The sequence below is a fragment of the Giraffa tippelskirchi genome, chromosome 9, assembly GCF_054371585.1.
Source record: "Giraffa tippelskirchi isolate mGirTip1 chromosome 9, T2T-mGirTip1v1.2.pri, whole genome shotgun sequence".
Taxonomy (NCBI): domain Eukaryota; kingdom Metazoa; phylum Chordata; class Mammalia; order Artiodactyla; family Giraffidae; genus Giraffa; species Giraffa tippelskirchi.
The window spans coordinates 29,024,497-29,044,955 of NC_137283.1; the positions used below are offsets into that span (position 1 = coordinate 29,024,497).

Here is a 20,459-nt window from a genome sequence, read left to right on the forward strand (position 1 = left end):
TGGTGTAAAAATCCATTCTTCGAGACCTGAGAAACTCTTGGAAAGTATTTTCTGCCTCCTGCTGGTTATGGAAGCATTTTTGCTGCAAAATGTTGTTCAGGTGCTTGAAGAAGCAGTCTTTGGTTGGCAAGAGGTCAGGTGAATATGGCAGATGAGGCAAAACTTTGTAGCCCAGTTCGTTCAACTTTTGAAGCATTGGGGACATGTGACATGTGACATGTGGTCGGACATTGTGGTGGAGAAGAATTGGGCCCATTCTGTTGACCAATACTGGCCACAAGCATTGCAGTTTTCAGTGCTCCTCTTCAATTCGCTGAGCATACTTCTCAGCTGTAATGGTTTCACTGGAATTCAGAAAGCTGTAGTGGATCAAACAGGCAGCAGACCACCAAACAGTGACCACGATCTCTTTTCAGTACAACTCTGGCTTTGGGAAGTGCTTTGGAGCTTCTTCTCAGTCCATCTGATGAGCTGGTTGTTGCCAGTTTTTGTATAAAATCCACTTTTCATCGCTCGTCACAATCCAATCAAGAAATGTTTCATTGTTGTTGTGTAGAATAAAAGAAGACTACAACTCAAAACAGTGATTTTTTTGGTTTGTGGTCAGCTCACGAGGCACCCACTTATTGAGCTGTTTCACCTTTCCAGTTTGCTTCAAATGCTGAATCACCATAGAATGGTTGACGTTGAGTTCTTCAGGAACTTTTCGTGTAGTTGTAAGAGGATCAGCTAATGGAAGATGATAGCTCTCAATTGGTTGTTGTCAACTTCTGATGGCCATCCACTGCGCTCCTCATCTTCAAGGCTCTTGTCTCCTTTGTGAAACTTTTGAACCACCACTGCACCGTATGTTCATTTACAGTTCCTGGGCCAAATATTTTGTTGATATTGGGAGTTGTCTCTGCTGCTTGACCCATTTTGAACTTGAAAAAGAAAATTGCTCGAATTTGCATTTTGTCTAACATCATTTCCATAGTCTAAAATAAATATAAAATAAATAATAAATCATTAGCAAAAAAAAAAAGCAAGAAATGCCCATTAAAATGATGTATAACTACATTTATTTAAGAATGTATTCCAGTATCAAACAGCAAAGTTCAACAATGCAAAACTGCAATTACTTCTCATCATATCCTGTTGCCTACTTCTTCTTAAGGTATTGAGGTGGAGGGGCTGTCTCTTTTTAAAAAAATCGACTTCAGCATATGCGAGGTGTCTGCGTGCACGTGTGCTCAGTTGCTTCAGTCACGTCGGCCTCTCTGTGACCTCATGTACTGTTGCCCCCAGGTTCCTCTCTCCATGGGATTATCCCGGCATTAATACTGAAATGGGTTGCCGTTTATGTTTGAGATGTCAGTTCAGCTCAGTCGCTTAGCCGTGTCTGACTCTTTGCGACCCCATGAACCGCAGCACTCCAGGCCTCCCTGTTCATCACCAACTCCCGGAGTTTACTCAAACTCATGTCCATTGAGTCGGTGATGCCATCAAACCATCTCATCCTCTGTTGTCCCCTTCTCCTCCTGCCCTCAATCTTTCCCAGCATCAGGGTCTTTTCCATTGAGTCAGTTCTTCACGTCAGGTGGCCAACGTATCAGAGTTTCAGCTTCAACATCAGTCCTTGCAATGAATATTCAGGCCTGATCTCCTTTAGGATGGACTGGTTGGATTTCCTTGCAGTCCAAGGGACTCTCAAGAGTCTTCTCCAACACCAGCACCCAAATGATCCTGACATAATTAGAAGGGTTGAAATAGAATTGGAGAGAGAGTAACTACGTAGTTCAGTGTCATTTGTTGTAATGTTTGTACTACCCACAATCATCAGAGTGGTTTAAGTCCCGAACTTTAGCGAGTATTGCCTGGTGTCTTGGTTCTACCCAGTTCTTCTAATCATCACCCAGATAACATCAAGGGGAAGATACAGATAGCACCAGAGTGAAATGAAAGGCAGGGAAAGGGAGAGAGTTCAACATCATAGCTGGAAACAGTCAAAACTCATGATGAGAGCGGACGGGATGAGAGAATGACTTTTTGGATAAGGGATCAAATATCTGAAAGGGGAAAAGAACTTCTTAGACCAGAAGTTGATGAAAATTTGAGTATTTTGCCAGCCAGTCCATTACCCTGTCTCATCTTGCTGATAGTGTCGCACAGTGGAGTGGTGCAGGATTTCGTGTATTACCCATTCATCTCCCAGGAGTAGTGTCTTTGGTGTTTGTGTGCCATGTTGTTCTATTCCAGAAGTTTCTGATGCTAGTATTTCATCTCCCTTGGAAAAAGCAACAAGGGAAATTGGTGACCCAGACAATATTTCTTTATTCCACACTTTCTGTTCCTTTGTGGTGGCTCATTGAGTGATAAGTCTTAAATACAGGCTTTTTATTTTCTTGGCCTGTATTGATTCTGTTTTGCATGTGACTTTCACAGGAATCCTTGACGTATTTCTTGACAAAATTCTGTATTAAAAAAACTAGAACTAGTATGGCTTCAACTCATAACTTGCGATAAACATCTCGAAGGTACAAGAATTTAGGTGGTAACAGTATTGGACTATATTGCTTTCTATTGTAATAGAGATAAAACCACCAAATTCTGGGGAAGCGTTTTTGTATAGCATTCCAGAGTCGGACACAACTGAAGCGACTTAGCAGCATAGAGTGATGATCATTATTACTATAACCTGAAAAGTAATCAGTGTTCATGTTACCAGTAAAAGAATGATTTTTATTTCAAAACAAACTTCTTAAAAACACAGTTGTTTTTTCAAGTTGCTTTACTTTCCAGGATCAACATGAACCAGGAAACCTTATACAGGGGTATTAGCTTAGATGTTCTTAAGTGTGATAGTAGAGCTGTTAAGTAATTACTCAAGTTGGAAAAGAGATCTGGTTTCAGATTCTGGCTAAGCTACTTAGTAACTTTGTGACCTTCAAAAAGTTTTTTTAAGCCTCAATTTTCTCATTTGAAGATGCAGGTGAAAAGTCACCTACCTCACTTCAGGAATTGAACATATTCTAGTTTATCAGATGCTTTGGGGTTGAATGGGCTTATGCAAAAACAGTTTTGCATAAAACTGCTGCAAAAAAAAGTCAGTGCATAGCATGTGAGAATAATATTTCCTTTATGTGATATTTATTTGCCTATTAGATAAAAGTAGTTCTGATTATTGTTCTGTTTGGATGCCTCAGTTGAAGTTAAATAGTAGAAGATATTTAAATCTAGGAGTCAGAAGTGCTTTAAATAACCATCTCACCTTTCTGCATTTTTGATATCTAGTTTCAAATTATTTTCTCTTCTCTAAAAGGACAATGGGTGTGAAGTCCATATGAGATCAGAATTTGGGTACCTTCACATCAGTGATTGTGGCCCACTGAAATCTATTAGAGTTGCTTAAATCCAGGAAATGTTGACTCACACATTTTAACAGCTTAACATCAGTTCAGTTGTTCCTGCTTACCCATTCACCATTTTTTTCCCTCTAGTTTTTATTAATTTTGAGAATGAAAAAGGATGAAGCATCTGTTCTGCACTTCAGTCAGTTTCAAGTTTCTATAGGTTAAAGATGAATAAATACAACAGATAGCACGAGGTCCTTCTTTGTCTTCCCTTCTTTTGCTAGCTGTCACCTTTTTTTCAGGTTTTTTGCATCAGCTTCTGCATCTGGAGAGATGTATGTGACCTGGAAAAGTCTTCCTCCAACCCCATGGTTCTCAGCTTCTGTCTGGGCAATGAAAGAGGCTCATAGCACAGTGCCATTGAAGGATGTTAATAATTCATTTATATAAAGTTGGAAGTTGAAGATGGTGGTGTGATTTTTCTTGGGTTCTATTTCACAGTAAAGCAAATTCTAGACATAACTATCTAACTCCGTTTTGGGTTCAGAGGATCCCAAGCTCCATCCACGTTCTTGTTGTTTTTCCAAGTGGCTAAGCCAACAATTCAAATCAAAACTTTATTCCTAACTTGGATCATTACACAATACCTCATACCATTAATTTGGAATATGTTAACCGGAAAGCTTGGTAATTTTAAAATACATGTTTTAAGATACCAGTCGCAACTGTAAGTACAAAGACGAATGTATTATTCAAATACTGCCTGTGAATTGATTTAGTGGGGCCAGGGACATATTTAACCCATTCCAAGGAGAGCAAATTGTTCTAGAACTGTAGCTTTTGGGAACTCAGCCATACCAAGTTAGCTGCCTCTGGGCCATACTTTACTTGTCTATCAGTTCAGTTCAGTCGCTCAGTCGTGTCTGACTCTTTGCGACCCCATGGACTGCAGCACGCCCCGCCTCCCTGTCCATCACCAACTCCTGGAGTTTACTCAAACTCATGTCCATCGAGTTGGTGATGCCAACCAACCATCTCATCTTCTGTCATCCCCTTCTCCTCCCGCTTTCAGTCTTTCCCAGCATCAGGGTCTTTTCCAGTGAGGCAGTTCTTCGCATCAGGTGGTCAAAATATTGGAGATCAGCTTCAGCATCAGTCCTTTCAATGAATATTCAGGACTGATCTCCTTTAGGATGGACTGGTTGCATCTCCTTGCAGTGCACGGGACTCTCAAGTGTCTTCTCCAACACCACAGTTCAAAAGCATCAATTCTTCAGCACTCAGCTTTCTTTATAGTCCAACTCTCACATCCATACATGACTACTGGAAAAACCATAGCCTTGACCAGATGGACCTTTGTTTGCAAAGTAATGTCTCTGCCTTTTAATGTGCTGTCTAGGTTGGTCATAACTTTTCTTTCAGGGAGTAAGTGTCTTTTAATTTCATGGCTGCAGTCACCATCTGCAGTGATTTTGGAGTCCCTCAAAAATAAAGTCTGCTGCTGTTTCCACGGTTTCTCTACCTATTTGCTGTGAAGTGATGGGACTGGATGCCATGATCTTAGTTTTCTGAATGTTGAGTTTAAGACAACTTTTTCACTCTTCTCTTTTACTTTCATCAAGAGGCCCTACAGTTCTTCTTCGCGTTCTCCCATAATGGTGGTGTCATCTGCATATCTGAGGTTATTGACATTTCTCCCAGCAATCTTGATTCCAGCTGTGCTTCCTCCAGCCAAGCATTTCTCATGATGTACTCTGCATATAAGTTAAATAAGCAGGGTGACAGTATACAGCCTTGACATACTCCTTTCCCAGTTTGGAACAAGTCTGTTGTCCCATATCCAGTTCTAACTGTTACTTCTTGACCTGTATACAGATTTCTCAAGAGGCAGGTCAGGTGGTCTGGTATTCCCATCTCTTTCAGAATTTTCCACAGTTTATTGTGATCCACACAGTCAAAGGCTTTGGCATAGTCAGTAAAGCAGAAGTAGATATTTTTCTGGAACTCTCTTGCTTTTTCGATGATCCAACGGATGTTGGTAATTTGATCTCTGGTTCCTCTGCCTTTTCTAAAACCAGCTTGAACATCTGGAAGTTCACAGTTCACATACTGTTGAAACCGGACTTGGAGAATTTTGAGCATTACTTTACTAGTGTGTGAAGTGAGTGCAATTGTATGGTAGTTTGAGCATTATTTGGCATTGCGTTTCTTTGGGAATTTTGTAACTAGAAGTATGTTTTGACCACTTTCATCCTTTTCCTGCTTCCCCCACCTACTACCCACCTTCTCACCTCTGCTGACCACAAATCTCATATTTTTATCCATGAATTTTGTTTTTGAGGTGTAATTGATGAACAAGCACTACATATTACTTACTGGTGCACAACATAGAAATTGAATAATTCTATATATACTTTACAAAATGATCACCACGATAAGTCTAGTTACCAGCTGTCACCGTACAGAGATATTACATTATTATTGACTGTATTTCTCACACTGTACATTGCATCTCTGTGACTCATTTGTTTTATAACTGGAAGTTTGTACCTCTTTATCTCCCTCACCCATTTCACTCATCTCTTCACGCCCTCTGCTCTAAAACAGAAAAAGTAAGTTCATTTTGAAAGTTAATATTCCAGTGCCCACCAGGCAATGTAAATTTTAAAGATAATTTTACAAAGTCTACTTCCCTACTGCGACCTTCTAGCCTTGTTTTTATCAGCAGCTGGAGCAAGTGATTTCTTCATCTTTGTCCTTTTAATATCATTTTATTATTTCCAAGTGTGAAATCAGAGTATTTTAGTTGGAGAAACCATTTCATTTCGTCATCATGCTTCAGTGTAGAATGTCTCCTTGTACTTTTTATTCTTTACTTGGGGAGATATCCAAGTTCTCAGATATAGAACATTTAGAACCTAATTTTAATGTGATAAGCTGAGAATTCACTTGAAGGTGGCTTGTAGTTACTTCTGTCTAGATTTTCCTATCTCCCAAGGTGAGATATGCTATACAAAAATGTGAAAACGATACCAAAAGCAAGTGTATACATCATCGCATGACACTGAAATCACCTACTGTTTTTTTCCTCATATCACACTGTTTAGTCTTGTCTGGATTCCAGCTGTTTCTTTACTGAGGCCAACTTGTTGTGTCTTTGAATTTATCTGAGGAGAAGAATTGAGAGAAACCCTTACAATTTCCTTTCCAGAAAGGACCCCTGACTTGTTCCCACTTCTCTGCAGATATCGGTAGGCTGTCTCTCTCTCTCTTTTTTTTTTTTGTGAACACATTTAGAGGTAATGGCTTTCGCCTTGATCTGATAACTGATGGAATCTTCTCCTCAAGGCAGTTCTGGTTTAACTTCTGTGGGGATTTGACTCTTGACATGGCTTGGAATATTCTCAGTCTGATTAGCAGGGACGTCAGCCTTCCTTCGAGTTAAGGACCAGGTAGTCAATGGCACCCCACTCCAGTACTCTTGCCTGGAAAATCCCATGGACGGAGGAGCCTGGTAGGCTACAGTCCATGGGATTGCTAAGAGTCGGACACGACTGAGCAACTTCACTTTTACTTTTCCCTTTCATGCACTGGAGAAGGAAATGGCAACCCACTCCAGTATTCTTGCCTGGAGAATCCCAGGGATGGCGGAGCCTGGTGGGCTGCCATCTATGGGGTTGCACAGAGTCGGACACGACTGAGGTGACTTAGCAGCAGCAGCAGTCTTTTATTGTTCAACATTTTAACCTTTGGATATGAACAGAAGCAGAATCACAGACATAGAACACACATTTATGGTTACCAAACAGAAAAATATATGAGGGGATAAACTAGGATCTTGAGATTAGCAGATACAAAGTGCTACATCCTAAATAAATAAACAATAAGGTCCTACTACATAGCACAGGGAACTTAATTCACTATCCTGTAATAAACCATAGTGGAAGAGAATATGAAAATATATACTTTCTAGTGTGTGTGCGTGTGTGTGTGTAATCACTGGATCACTTTGCTGACACCAGACACTAACACAACATTATAAATCAACTATGCATCAATTAAAAAAAAAAGACTGGTAGACACAGGGAGAAATCAGAGTAAAAGGTAATGAAGCCAACTTTGATACAATTGCCTCTCTTTTCAAGAAGTGCCCGGAGTTTGCAGCTATTTCATTTGTCCAGGATGTTGTCTAGTATCTCTTGCTCTTGAATATTGGCAAGTAGATAATTGTGTCATCAGATTATGATACTTGAGGACAGTCCTGTTACTTGGATCATTGCACAATAATATCTTCTCAGCTTTTTGCTCCTTGTTGTCCTTTGAGGGTTCAGATCCTCCCGAAGTTCATTTTCTGACTTGTGTATGTGGCATAGAATGAGCATACTCAACAAAATACTTCCACAAGAGTCTCTTAATAGTATATGTACAAAATGCTTCTGTGTTTTAGTGGAAGTTACTCCATTATGACCCTTTATGCATGCTCCCTGCTGAGAAAACATTCTAGAAACGGATGTCAACCGAGGGAGATTCATTCATTCCATACGTTTTCTAATTTCCAAAAATGTACACCGTCAATATTTTTTCTTAATTGAACAGTTTGTTGAACAGACGGGTGCTTTAATTATGGTGGTCTAAATTTACACACATTGCAGTGGTATTTTGCTACATTAATTACCTTACTTGTCAAGAGTAACAGGTAATTACTACATCAACTCACCCTCCTGCAGTACATGGAAACATAACTTTATTTGAACAGATACAATGCACCAGATTATAGCCACCCCACACCCTAGGTTGTGATAAGGGATAGCCGTTCTCACAGTATTTGTTTTACCATGAGGAGGGGAGAGAGGTGAGCTGACCCTTTTCCTTGTGTCTGTCCACCTAAGATGGAAATCTAGAAACTATGTCACGGATTCAAAGAATCTGGACTGGAAGGAACCTTTGGAATAATTGAATTCATTAAACCTTCTCCTTGCAGTGTGTTTCAGAGAGTGACTTTTCTAAGTCTGCACAAGAAGTAAAATTAGTGTCCAATCCAGAATTGGCACTGATTTCTCCCCATCAGGCTGCTAAAAAGCTTAGAAATGTTAACGATTTTTAAAAAATAATTCTAGAGAAATCATTTGTCAAATGTCATAAGACATTTTGAATATTTGTTCACTTCATCTCCCTCATTTGAACTTCTCACCATTGCTTTGGCTGCCTCGTGAAGAGTATTTATCCTGTATTCTGTTGAACTGCCAGGTACAACTCATGTCATTTGATTTCCTCTTCAGTGTATGGGTGTCAGCTTTTATGACAAATTGTGTTAAAATTCTAGTTTAACATATTTTTTTTGTAAAGGTGTGAACATTTTTGAGCATATAGGATGCCCTTAGCAAAAATGCAGCATTACCTCTCTTGGTTGCCATGGCATAGAAAGAAACGACTGTGTTAGCTTTTAGGTGTGGCACGGAATATACTCAATGACATAATAGAGGCAGTCTGTCTTGAAAGGCTTTGTCCCCTTTTTAGTCAAACACCTGTGACAAAATTACGAACTGTGGTTAACATACACCACTTACAAGTGGTTTTTCAGAGTCAACCAGGGTAGAGGAGCTCAGCTTGCAAAGAACTTTCTTTCCCTTTGCACCTGGCAGTGGGAGTGGGGTGACATTAGAAGGAAGTTCAGGATGTCTAAGGGTTATGGACACAGCCTTGCAGAAGTGACAGGGGGTGGTTTGTATAGGATAGAGAGGGCCTCTTGGGGAATTTGAGATGTACAACCAAGGATCTCCCCAGCCTTTGACCCACTTCAGTTTCTCAGGCCTGAAATTGTGAAAAAGACACCTCATTCTTGAAACTGTAGTCTTTTCATGAGCCATTACACATCTCCCTGGGCTCTGGAACTTGTGGTATTATAGTCTATGGTTATTGACTTTTTCCGTTTTTTTTTAAATTAAAAGATTGCATAGGTTAATTATTATAATTAAGTCATCGTGCATCCAGCAAATATTTCTTGAATGTCTACTGTGTGACAGTCATTGTGCTGCATGTGGCAGGGGAGGGGCACTTAGTGAGGAAAAAAGTAGGACAGATCCTTGCTCTCATGGAGTTTGCCTTACAGTAGAGGAAGCCTAGAGAGTCAGTAATGCAGTGCAGTGGAGGGCCAGTGTATTTACATAGAATAAAAATACGTGAAGGAAACAGTATACATCCTGTACCTGACAGGGTCACTTAAGACAGTCTGATCAGAGAAGGGAAGAGATGGTATCTAATTTAAGTTATAAAGGTTAAAAATGTTCTCTGTATACAAAGAGCTAAAGGAAGAACATTTTAGGCAGAGCGAAAGGTGAAGGCTAAGCCTCAAGAGTAAGGAGTAAGAGCAGATATGGGAACAGAAAGCCATTAGTAAGAATGGGGGTGAGGGATGGGGATGGTATGGGAGAAATTGGAGCTGGACGTTTGGCCCTGCATGACAGGGCAAAGGGTTGGGTCTTATCTGAGACTGATGCAAAGTCCTCTAAGGCAGCCACTTCCAATTCAGGATGCAGAACAGACCACACAGGTGGCTCCTGGGGACAGGATTGCAGAGCTTCAGGTATTTTCCGGAGAGTAGCCTTCTTTGGGAGAGAGGCTAAGGCTTTGGTCCCCAGAGATTGGGCATGGAACCCTGAAAGAGGCCCTGCCTAAAACAGACTTGGCTGGTCCTTGTTAGGAGAAGACCATCTTCCTCCTGGGCTGGCGTCCAGATGCAGGTGGACAAGGAGCTTGGAAGCAAAGGGCCTCTGAGCACAGTCCTCCAGCTTCAACTGTGGTGGCTGAACCTGCAGCAGCATCACCTGGGGACAGGAGTGTAAATTTTCTGGCCTTACCACAGCCATAGTGAATCAGAAACTCTGGGGTTAGGACCCAGGAGTCCTGTTTGAATGAACTTTTCGGGTGATAGTGATGAGCATGCAAGTTTGAGAGCCCCTCTTTATAAGATATATTAGTGCCGCCGGAAAGAACTTTACAGTTCTCCAGACTCACTGTTCTCAGTCTGCAGATGAGGAGACCCAGTTAAAGACAACAACTTAGTGGTGATCCTGTGCTGATGAAAACCTGGCTCTCTCGATCTTATTCTAAGTGCTCTTTATTCTTGAGTTTATGGATTTAAAGAATAAACAAAGCCCACTTTGTTTTTCTTGAGGAATCATTGTGATATTTATAAAAAGGAGGAAACAGATGGATATTTAAGAAGGAATAGTACTGCGGTCTGTGAACTGAGGCTGCCTCGTTTCTCCTAATATTATTTTCCCAGATAATTTAGAAAAGCAGTTGTAGTGTGAATAACCTGCTCCTTTCTCCCTGTCAGTGGTAGAAAAACAAGTGTTTTGTCTTAAGTTACACCATTGAGACATTTAGCAAAGTGTAATTGCATTCTTTTATTTCTGCATTACTCAATATACTTGGCCTTGTTTTTGGATTGGACGTCCTGGTACTCCCAAGTTATATTTATAAAGTCATGGTAGAAGGTGGAAAGTGGACTATTTCAAGGCCTGGTGTCTGTGCTTTCTCGTTTCTTGTTTTACCAAGACAATCATAGGATTGCCCTCTTCCCTGGCTAAGTCCTGTTCACCTTTGATGTCTTAGGCTTCCAGATCATTTGTAACGTGCAGCCTTTCTGACCTCTTGTGCTTAGGTCGCATTTCTCTGTTGATATTTTCCACTTGCTTGAATTGTTTCCTGGTAGACTGTGGCCCTCATCAGGGCAGAGACCTCATTGGTCACAATTTGAAGCTATACTCAGATTTGAACACAGTGTCTGGCCCAGGGTAATTACAAAAAAAGTTAACCATCACGTGAATGCTTGCCCTCTTAATTGATTCATCATTTGTTACTCTCAACAAAACCCAGTTTCTCGGAAGACATGGTGATAGATCTATTCTAAAAGGAGAATACACAGAATATTAAGACATGGTCCCATGGTGGACACAAAGCCAAAAATAAGTATGTATTCAAGGAAATCCTAATGAGGGCTCTCATAAGGTGTGAAGTATATTAGTCAGGATGTGTCATGCTAGCTTACATGACTAACAGCCCACAGGTTGTGGAAGCTTACCATAATAAAGAGGTACGTTATGGTCCCTAATGTCTGTGTGTGCCCATAGAACTGTCTGCATCCTCTACTTGCCATGAGAACGTGGGCTCTCCATGCTCTTGGAGGAAGAACAGGGAACATGGTTGTTTTATTTGGGGGGGGGGCAGCGATCAGGCTTAGAAGTGGTGCACCTTGCTTCTGCTCCATCCAATGGACAAGAAATCAGACACATGGTCCCAACATAAGAGTCAGGAATACAGGGCAACATAATCTTCCTGTGTGCCCATGAAGAGGAAAATGAAATGGCACTGGTTGTTATGTGATAATGCCTAGCATCATGTTACTTTGGTTTTGGCCACTAATGTTTGATCACAATAAAGCATAACACCTCTTGTTCTTGTAGGCTGTTCATCAATAAACACCCTTGTTTTCCCAGAGATCAGGAAGAGCCATGACCTTCAGAGGACCTTGATTTGTGCGTGTCACAAGGAAGATGTCTTTTATTTCATTCCCAAGTGAAAGCCCATCTTCCTCTGGGGTGGGGCAGGGTGATTTGTTGATGATCCAGCTGTGGTTTGCCTTCATTCCACTGTAAGGTGGAATATTCTATCCCAGGTGGGAGTGTGACTACACACAGGTTGGGTTTCCCATGGCAAGACCTGTTTGTGTTTGTTCTGCAACTGGCCCTATCTTTCTCTTCTCCTCCTCGAGTTGATAGGTTTGGAGAAAAGAGCTTGCTGGTGGTGAGGACGAACAAAATTTTTTCCATTGACTGTTGTTCTGGGCTTACAGAGGACCCATGGGCAAATGCTTATGTCTTAGGGAGAAAACTGAAGTTACTTTTAAAACTTAAGTTTTTGCCTGTGTTGCAGGCAGATTCTTTACCAGCTGAGCCACAAGGGACCCACAAGAATACTGGAGTGGGTAGTCTATCCCTTCTCCAGCGGGTCTTCCTGACCCAGGAATCGAACCAGGATCTCCTGCACTGCAGGTGAATTCTTTACCAACTGAGCTATCAGGGAAGCCCATTTGTGTACTCATATCAGGTTATTTTTATCCAGAAGATATTATGGGGGATTTTTCATAATACATTAAGTGGAGGAAAATATATAATAAAGTGTTTACGGTGCCCTGTATTCTTTTGTTTTTTTAGAGTGAGAGGCTGGGCAGGGCCAGTGGAGATATGTAGTTGAGCTCAAGGCTGGAGAGATGTCCCATGGCCAGATCATGAGGGCCTTGTGTGGGCTAAGGGCAAGTTTTGATCTCTTTCCCCCCAAGTACTGGGGAGCCATTGAAAGTATGCAAGTGCTGGGTGAGTGCAGGGTGAGTATGCCCTCATGCGTGTGTGTGTCTGAGACAGAGAGTGACTGACTGAGAGAGAGAGAACAGTGATGAGTGATGACTGCCTTTGTCATGTGTTTTTGACTGCTGGGGAAGGACCTCCACAGGCGAGAGTGAGTGTGGAGACAGCATGGAACCCTCTTCCATCTCCTCCCTCTTTTGCTCCAATGTATTGCCCTGCTTAAGTGTTTATGAAGTGCCAAGCTTCATGATCGATACATATGTTGTTTTTAAGGAACCAATGACTTAGAATTGTTTTAAGTTATTGAAAGAATTAAGTATTGAAAGACAAAGTTACTGTGTGCCAGTATGGAAAGAAGACACGAAGTATAATTTTTGCATCAAGCAAATAATTTACAGCTATAATCCTCAAATAATCAAGCTGTTTCTACAAAATTGTTTTGCTTTTGAAAGACTTACAGTATAAAAAGTTAATTTACTTATAGAATCTCATGAAGAGGACTTTTTAAAAGGAAGGTGGAGTGTTCAGTTGCTTTGAGGAATCTTAATTCAGTGCATGCGATTCTGTAACACTGTGTTTGGGACATGAGAGATGTCATGAATCTGCTCTCAAGACATTTCTGGTCTGAAAAAAGAGGCAATCAAGCCATTAGTAAATGAGTGTCAATGAATGCACGACAAATGTCTTCCTCTTTTTGAAGTTCAGATAGCTTTTTCATATAACCAATATTGGAGAAGTTGCTTTATTTTGGAAAATAAAAATATAAACAATTCTAAAGAAAAATAGCACCTAATCCCATTTCCTCCAAGGCAAACTCTGTCCATTTTATTTTTTCTGTTTTTTTGATGCATGTATTTAATGTTTATGCAATTGAGAGTCTACTTCAGCTATGATTTTTCTGTCCTGCTTTTTTCATGTCACATTATAATAATCATCTACACACATTTCTCTATTCCCATAATTATTTTAATGACTACAAGATACTCTTTTGTCAGATTGGGCTATCATTGACTTGCTTTTTTTATTCTGTTGGAATTGACATTTTAGGTAAAATAGATTCATAAAGTTTATCTCTTTTATGTCTTGAACCATCTTGTATACCTCACTGTTGTCATAAAACATTAATGGGGAACTGAGATTTTTTTTTTAAAGCATTTCTCTGTCTGTATATGTCTGTGAACTTTGCCATCCAAAAAAAAAAGAAATAACAATGAGCCTTGTTACAACAACTTGACTTTCTTGGGAGAATAACAGAAGATATTTAATGAGTTTTTATCTGGCATATTCTATCATTGGACGTGTAGCTCCTACTCTGAAGTCAGTTAATAAAGAACATCCTCCAAATCCAAGAAAACTCTTTGGTTCTAATGTGGGAGAACTTTGTGCCTGATTTTGGAACTTTCAGAGGTTGCCATTTCTTGCTCCCAGCACACCCTTCTGCAGTGACATTTTAAATCTACAAATTATTTATTTTTCTTATTTTTTTTTAAAAAGTCCTTATTATAAGGTTATTTTAAAGTGACTGTTGTAACTTTTACCTTAAGACAGGGAATGGATTGTACTGGCTAAGAAGAACCATCAGCTTTTTCTTCGTGTTACAGTGGCACCATTTACCGTTACTTTACATAGGAGAAATCGTAGTGTGTTATGGGTCAGTATGTAAAACCTCCAATCAATTTTCTAAGGCAGAATTTAGCCTTAGAAATGATGGTGGTGATCATTTTGTAATACATAAAAATAGTGAATCAATGTGTTTTACACCTGAAACTAATAGAATAAGTCAAATTATACTTCCAACTAAAGGAGGGTGGTGAAAAAAAGAAAGAAAAAGCAGTTTGCAAATTATGGCCCTAGGGTCACGTCCAGCCCACTACCTGCTTCTATAAATAAAGTTTTATCAAAACACAGAACCCGTTAGTCTACTTTTCCCCTTTGGTTGCTTTCCTACTGCAGTGGGAGAGTAGGGTAATTGTCAGAGGAAACTTAGAACAGCTGCAAAAGCTGCAGAATCTAAATTATTCACTGCCTGGTCCTTTAGCGAAAAAGGTTGCTAACCCCTGTTCTCAAATATGACCAAAGTATAGTAAAATTACCAAAGTATAGTAAAATGCCTTATGTATACTTCATAACCATCCCATTAAGAATGTAAAAATGTTTAAAATATTGATTTGTTACCCATTAATATGGCCTCAACATGCATGTGTTGTTATTATTTTTTTAATGTGGATTTTTATTTTAAATCACCAAGAACATCTGTGACACATACCCTTTTGTTGCTGGCTTTCCAAAACCTGAGTAGAAGTTTTTGACGTTCTTCTGATTATATTGGCACTGGGCACTTTCTCCTCACACTTTTAATTGAAAATATTATATCTTAGAGCATATCATGAACTTTGTTCTTTTATAAGCAACAACCAAAAGTGCTTGACTTAGAAATAAGTATATTCTGTAAATTTTGAATATTAAAAGCCAAGAGGCATTCAACTAAGAAAATGTCTGCTGAATTGACATTCCCTGACATCATCTCATATTTCACTTCTTAGAGGCTCAGTGTTCTTATCCATAAATTGGTAATCGGATCTCTTCACAAGGCTATGTGAAGATGAAGTAAAGAAAGATACACTTGACACATTTGGGGACACATTAGCTGGCTGTCCCCTTTCTCTTTTCTACGCTTAGCATAATTAGAGGAGCTGATGATCACAATTGTAACATACCTTTAGGGATTTTCCCAAATTTACCAATTTACCTGCGGTATTCCCAAGAATCAAGTATAATTTTGGAACCAGGTTCAAATTAGAAAAGTTCTGTGTATTTGGGTACAAGATACTGGCAATTGTAACAAACATTTCTGAGTCTCGGAGGCTTATCTGAATGCGGGTATTCAGATACCCGCCTCTGTCTAGTGGGGCGGGGAATGGGATGTGGCGGTCTGCTCCATGTGGTGTTTCAGGGACCTTGACTCTTATCACCCAGTGACTCTACCATCTTGTAGGCCCCGGAGTTCTCCCCTGGACCCCTGGGCCCACCACCCAGGAAAGAGAGAGGGCATTAGGGATAGTTCAGGAGGCTTCTGGGTCAGGATGAAGTAACACACCCACTTCCATCTATTTGGCCAGAACTCAGCCACAAGGATCCACCTAACTGGAAATACATCCCATCTGTGCACCCAAGAAACCGGTGGAGATTTGATGAACATTTAACCAGTCTCTGCTGGTCTGACCACATCTTCTTGAGTTATTTAGCAGGACACATACTTAAGGCCTAAACTGCACAGAGATAGATGCTAGTAATCCCAGAACCTGTCTTTCACGGTTACCCATGTAAATAACATTGGGAGACAGTCATGCTGGGTAGGGACAATTGATCTGTATACTTGTTTAAATAAATTTTTTAAATTAGCCTGGGATCTGAATCTTCCCCCACATATTGTATGCCATTTACATAGTTTGGCATTCTGAAATCGCAGATCTATCATAGAGTCGGTTTAGAGATACATGCATAAGAAATGTTGCATGCAGTGGCATTTTCATTCCCAAAGTGGTCTATGTGGACTCGTATTTATTTTGCTGTACTGTAAAAGCAGAAGTTAATACACACTGTTGATTGGAATTTTTATCCATGCGGACAGATAGAACATTTGTTGAAATACTACCACTATCATTTACTTCAAAGTGCATGTCTTACAATGAACCAGATCAGGACCATTTTTGATTTTTTTAATACCTCTTGTGGATCTGTGCACACCTTTTTTAAGTTATTCATTTTAAATGATGATTATATGAATATTTTAGGATTATAATCACCATTAAACGAAGGACAAAATTTATCATACCAAAATAGAAATTTAATTTAAAGTAGAAAGAACTTGATTGCAAGGTTTAGTAGACTGGAAACAAGACGCATGAGAGGATATTAAAGCACACTTTTTAAAAGACCCTTAAGAGTACAGGTTTACAACAGATTTGGAAAAAACACAGTTGTATTTAGTGATGTTTCTGAAGCTCATATTTGAGACAGTCTCATCAAACTTTTGTAAGGTTGAAAAGAACACTAAAAGCAAACAAAATTTTTGGTCATTCCATGAAAAAGAAAAAGCTTAAAAAAATCTTTATTCAGTACCATAAAGGTGGTGAAGTGTATTTGAGCTAGAAGTTGCTCTTAACCTTAAAGTGATTCTGTGGCTTTGGTGAAGAGTCAAGCTTGTACATGGCCATAGGTGATTAAAAATATTCCTTTCACTTTTCTTGGAACTCTTGGCATTTCCTACTACCTGTCACTTTGTCCTTGACGAAATTTGAGGCCAAAAACGAGTTGACAAGGATGGTTTTCCAGTCAGCTGTTCCTCATTTTTTCTTGGGCGATCCTTTGTTATATTTGAGTTCAGATTTACTATTCATGAACCACATTTTAATCAGTGACCATATCCGACAAATGGAAGCTAAGCACTGGTTAGTATGTTGAAAATAAACACAAGCCTCTCATTAATGTCGCTGTCTGAATAATTAGTTGAGCATCGTGTACCGAGCTGCGGCGAAGGCAAGCTGGCTTCTCACTGGAGCGACAGGCTGACAGCCGCGTCCTGGAGCGTGGTCATTAGTGTGCCCCACCATCAGTGACATGTTACCGTGTCAAATTAGTTAGTGTCCCCTTAGGAGAGAAGCCGGACCTACAAATTATCCTCCCACGTCCCTGCAAACCGTGTTTGCGAAACCTGCGATCAAGTGCGGGCAAATTATTAACATGGCTCATAAATTAACTGGTTTACAGGCTTATAACATTTTACAAGTAGATAATAAAGGGTAGAAAAGTTTTCCAATTGCTCTGCCCTGATGTGAGGGTGGTGATCCGCCGACGTTTCCCAGAGAAGCCCACAACTGATGGGTTTTCAAGAGGAGCAAACCCATGGAGTGTCATACCGAATGTCTGGAAAACGTAGACCCTGAAAGGAAGCCAGTGTAAATCCATTGGAAACAATATAATTAACTTCGTTAGCTCATTGCTCTGATGAGTCCATGACAACAGTCCTCTTTCTTGTGGTGGCAGTTGCTCATTAATGAGGTCACCAATTAAGTTTGAACTTTGCCAACTGAAATTATCTGGAAAAATATTTTTGATGCATTCTTATCATGCTCTTAAGCTGCCTTGTTGAAGGGGAATAATGCTAACACAGCATGTTACTCATATGAGAATGATGACTCTGAAGCTGTAATGTATTTGACAAACAGTTTATATTCACCTTGATAGCTGATACCTAGAAAACAGAGTGTGGACCAATCTGTCCTGACTTTATCTCTTATCAAGAAAAAGCAGCCAGTGGGAGCCCCATCGCTTAACTCTCCTCTGAGCCCTGGTAGACAGACAGCCCACATAGTTTCCGGAGATACACGACTATTCAAATCATAAAACTTCATACATCTCCTTTTCAGTTTCAACTTCTCTGTCTGATTAGATTAGAAGACACGTACGTTCACAGACTTTTGTCTGAGTTTACTGTTACGAGGAAGCAACACACACACGCAGGGAAGAGGTCATGCTTTTTGCTCCTCCCGTAGTTCCATTTCCCCCGCCTGACAGCGGGACCCTCCCGTTGTCTTTGGGGTTGTACAGCTGTCATTATCATCTCAAGGATCTAAGCAGAAATGGCCTGGCGTGTAAAACCTTGCTACTGACTGCTATTCACAAAAACTTCCTGAACCCGCTTGAGGGATGAGTTAACTTGTCTGTCAGCAACTTCAACTTACTTGGCAATGGGTTTGGTAAATACTCCACTCATAAATACCCACCTTGGCCGTGAAGACGCACAGCCTCAGCACACCTGAGCACATGCACAGGCTAATGGAGTTGCTGTGTCACATCCTTCTTCTGCAGTTCAAATGCAATGGAAAAGAACTGTAACCTCTAGCAAGTAAGAATTTGTGTTTGGCTGCAAAGGAGATAGCTTGTGTTTTTTTGTTTTTTTGTTTTTTTAAATAAGGTACTTATGTACGTTTGTGTGTGCACATGAGCATGTTACACACATGTTTGGGTCTGTGTGTTCTCTGGTGCTTCTACTGGATGCATTGAGAGAGACTAAAGCCCAAAGCCCAAAGGAAAATCTTCACTGGGACTTTGGGATCATCTTACCCTTATTTCTCAGGATGAGATAAGATTGGAGTTCTCAGAGGTTATACCCCCAAGTAAGAAATGTCTGGAGTTAGAGGAACCAAACTTCCTAAGTGAATGAAAGTGCCTTCAAGAGCGGCAGTTTTACTTGGCTCTATAATATTTTACACTTTTCTGCTATAATTCTGTACAGAGCTCAAATTAGCTACACAGAGTGCTGATTCTAGAACAGAAAGGACAAGATAGATGCTTCTATACACAGATACTCAGTTATATACTGAACGTAAAAGTCGTGCGTCAATAAGGAAGACCTAAGGCTTACACAAATGTGTTACTTTTGAAGCATTAAAGTTTGTCACTTCCTTTGCTTAACTTCAGTGGTTTTTTTTTTTTTTTTTATGCTTTCAGTGTCCCTCTGTATGTTGCAGTCCTGTGGCATTATGCATGCCCTCAACCAGTGACCTCCAGACTTTTTATGGCTGTGAGACACATTAAAAATTCAGGGTAAGTGACAAACAACACTTGTATTGTGTACTGATCAAAAAATTGCCATCCACCCTTGCAGGTGACATGATATTGAAGGAAGTAATCCCTCAGAAGATAATGGAATGCCCCATTATCAATCATGAATTCCAAACCAGCAGGAATAGGTTTATTGCATTCCATGATAGCTTTATGACTTTGCAATATAGGATTTGTAACTTGGATCATGTCTGTGGAAATGTGATGTAATGAAGGGTTGGCAAATTTTGTCTCTAAAGGGCCAGATAGTAAATATAGTCAGCCTCACAGACTATAGTCAGTGTAGAGAGTAGTACGTTGTAGAGTCTCTCTTGCAACTAGTAGAGTCTCATGTAGAGTCTCTTTTGCAGCTAGTCACTTCTGCTGATGTAGCACAAAACTAGCCATAGATATTAGATAAACAAATGGGCATGACTGTGTTCCAATAAAATTTTATTTGCAAAGCCAGGTCAAGGGCCATTTTTGCCCTAAAGGCCATATTTTTGGACCCCTGATCTAATGGCAAATAGATGGAGAAACAGTGGAAACAGTGGTTGACTTTATTTTTTTGAGCTCCAAAATCACTGCAGATGGTGATTGCAGCCATGAAATTAAAAGATGCTTACTCCTTGAAAGGAAAGTTACGACCAGCCTAGACAGCATATTAAAAAGCAGAGACATTACTTTGTCAATAAAGGTCCATCTAGTCAAGGCTATGGTTTTTCCAGTAGTCATGTATGGATGTGAGAGTTGGACAGTGAAGAAAGCTGAGTGCCGAAGAATTGATGCTTTTGAACTGTGTTGTTGGAGAAGACTCTTGAGAGTCCCTTGGACTGCAAGGAGATCCAACCAGTCCATCTTAAAGGAGATCAGTCCTGGGTGTTCATTGGAAGGACTGATGTTGAAGCTGAAACTCCAATATTTTGGCCACCTGGTGCGAAGAGCTGACTCTTTTGAAAAGACCCTGATGCTGGGAAAGACTGAGGGCGGGTGGAGAAGGGGGCGACAGAGGATGAGATGGTTGGTGGGCATCACCGACTCAATGGACATGAGTTTGGGTAAACTCCGGGAATTGGTGATGGGCAGGGAGGCCTGGCGTGCTGCAGTTCATGGGGTTGCAAAGAGTCGGACATGACTGAGAGACTGAACTGAA

General features: G+C 40.3%; 1 protein-coding gene across 31 annotated transcripts in view; it reads left to right on the top strand.

Annotated features, from left to right (window-relative positions):
- Positions 1-20,459, top strand: part of FOXP1 (forkhead box P1) — a 618,285-nt gene that overhangs the window by 214,476 nt on the left and 383,350 nt on the right. For 26 of the 31 annotated variants that reach the window (XM_081528351.1, XM_081528327.1, XM_081528350.1 and 23 more), the window contains one exon: positions 19,214-19,309. The exons of the other annotated variants lie outside the window; for them this stretch is intronic. The gene's annotated coding sequence lies outside the window, so the exon portion shown is untranslated. The remainder of the gene's footprint in view (positions 1-19,213; positions 19,310-20,459) is intronic. 31 annotated transcript variants of the gene reach the window in all.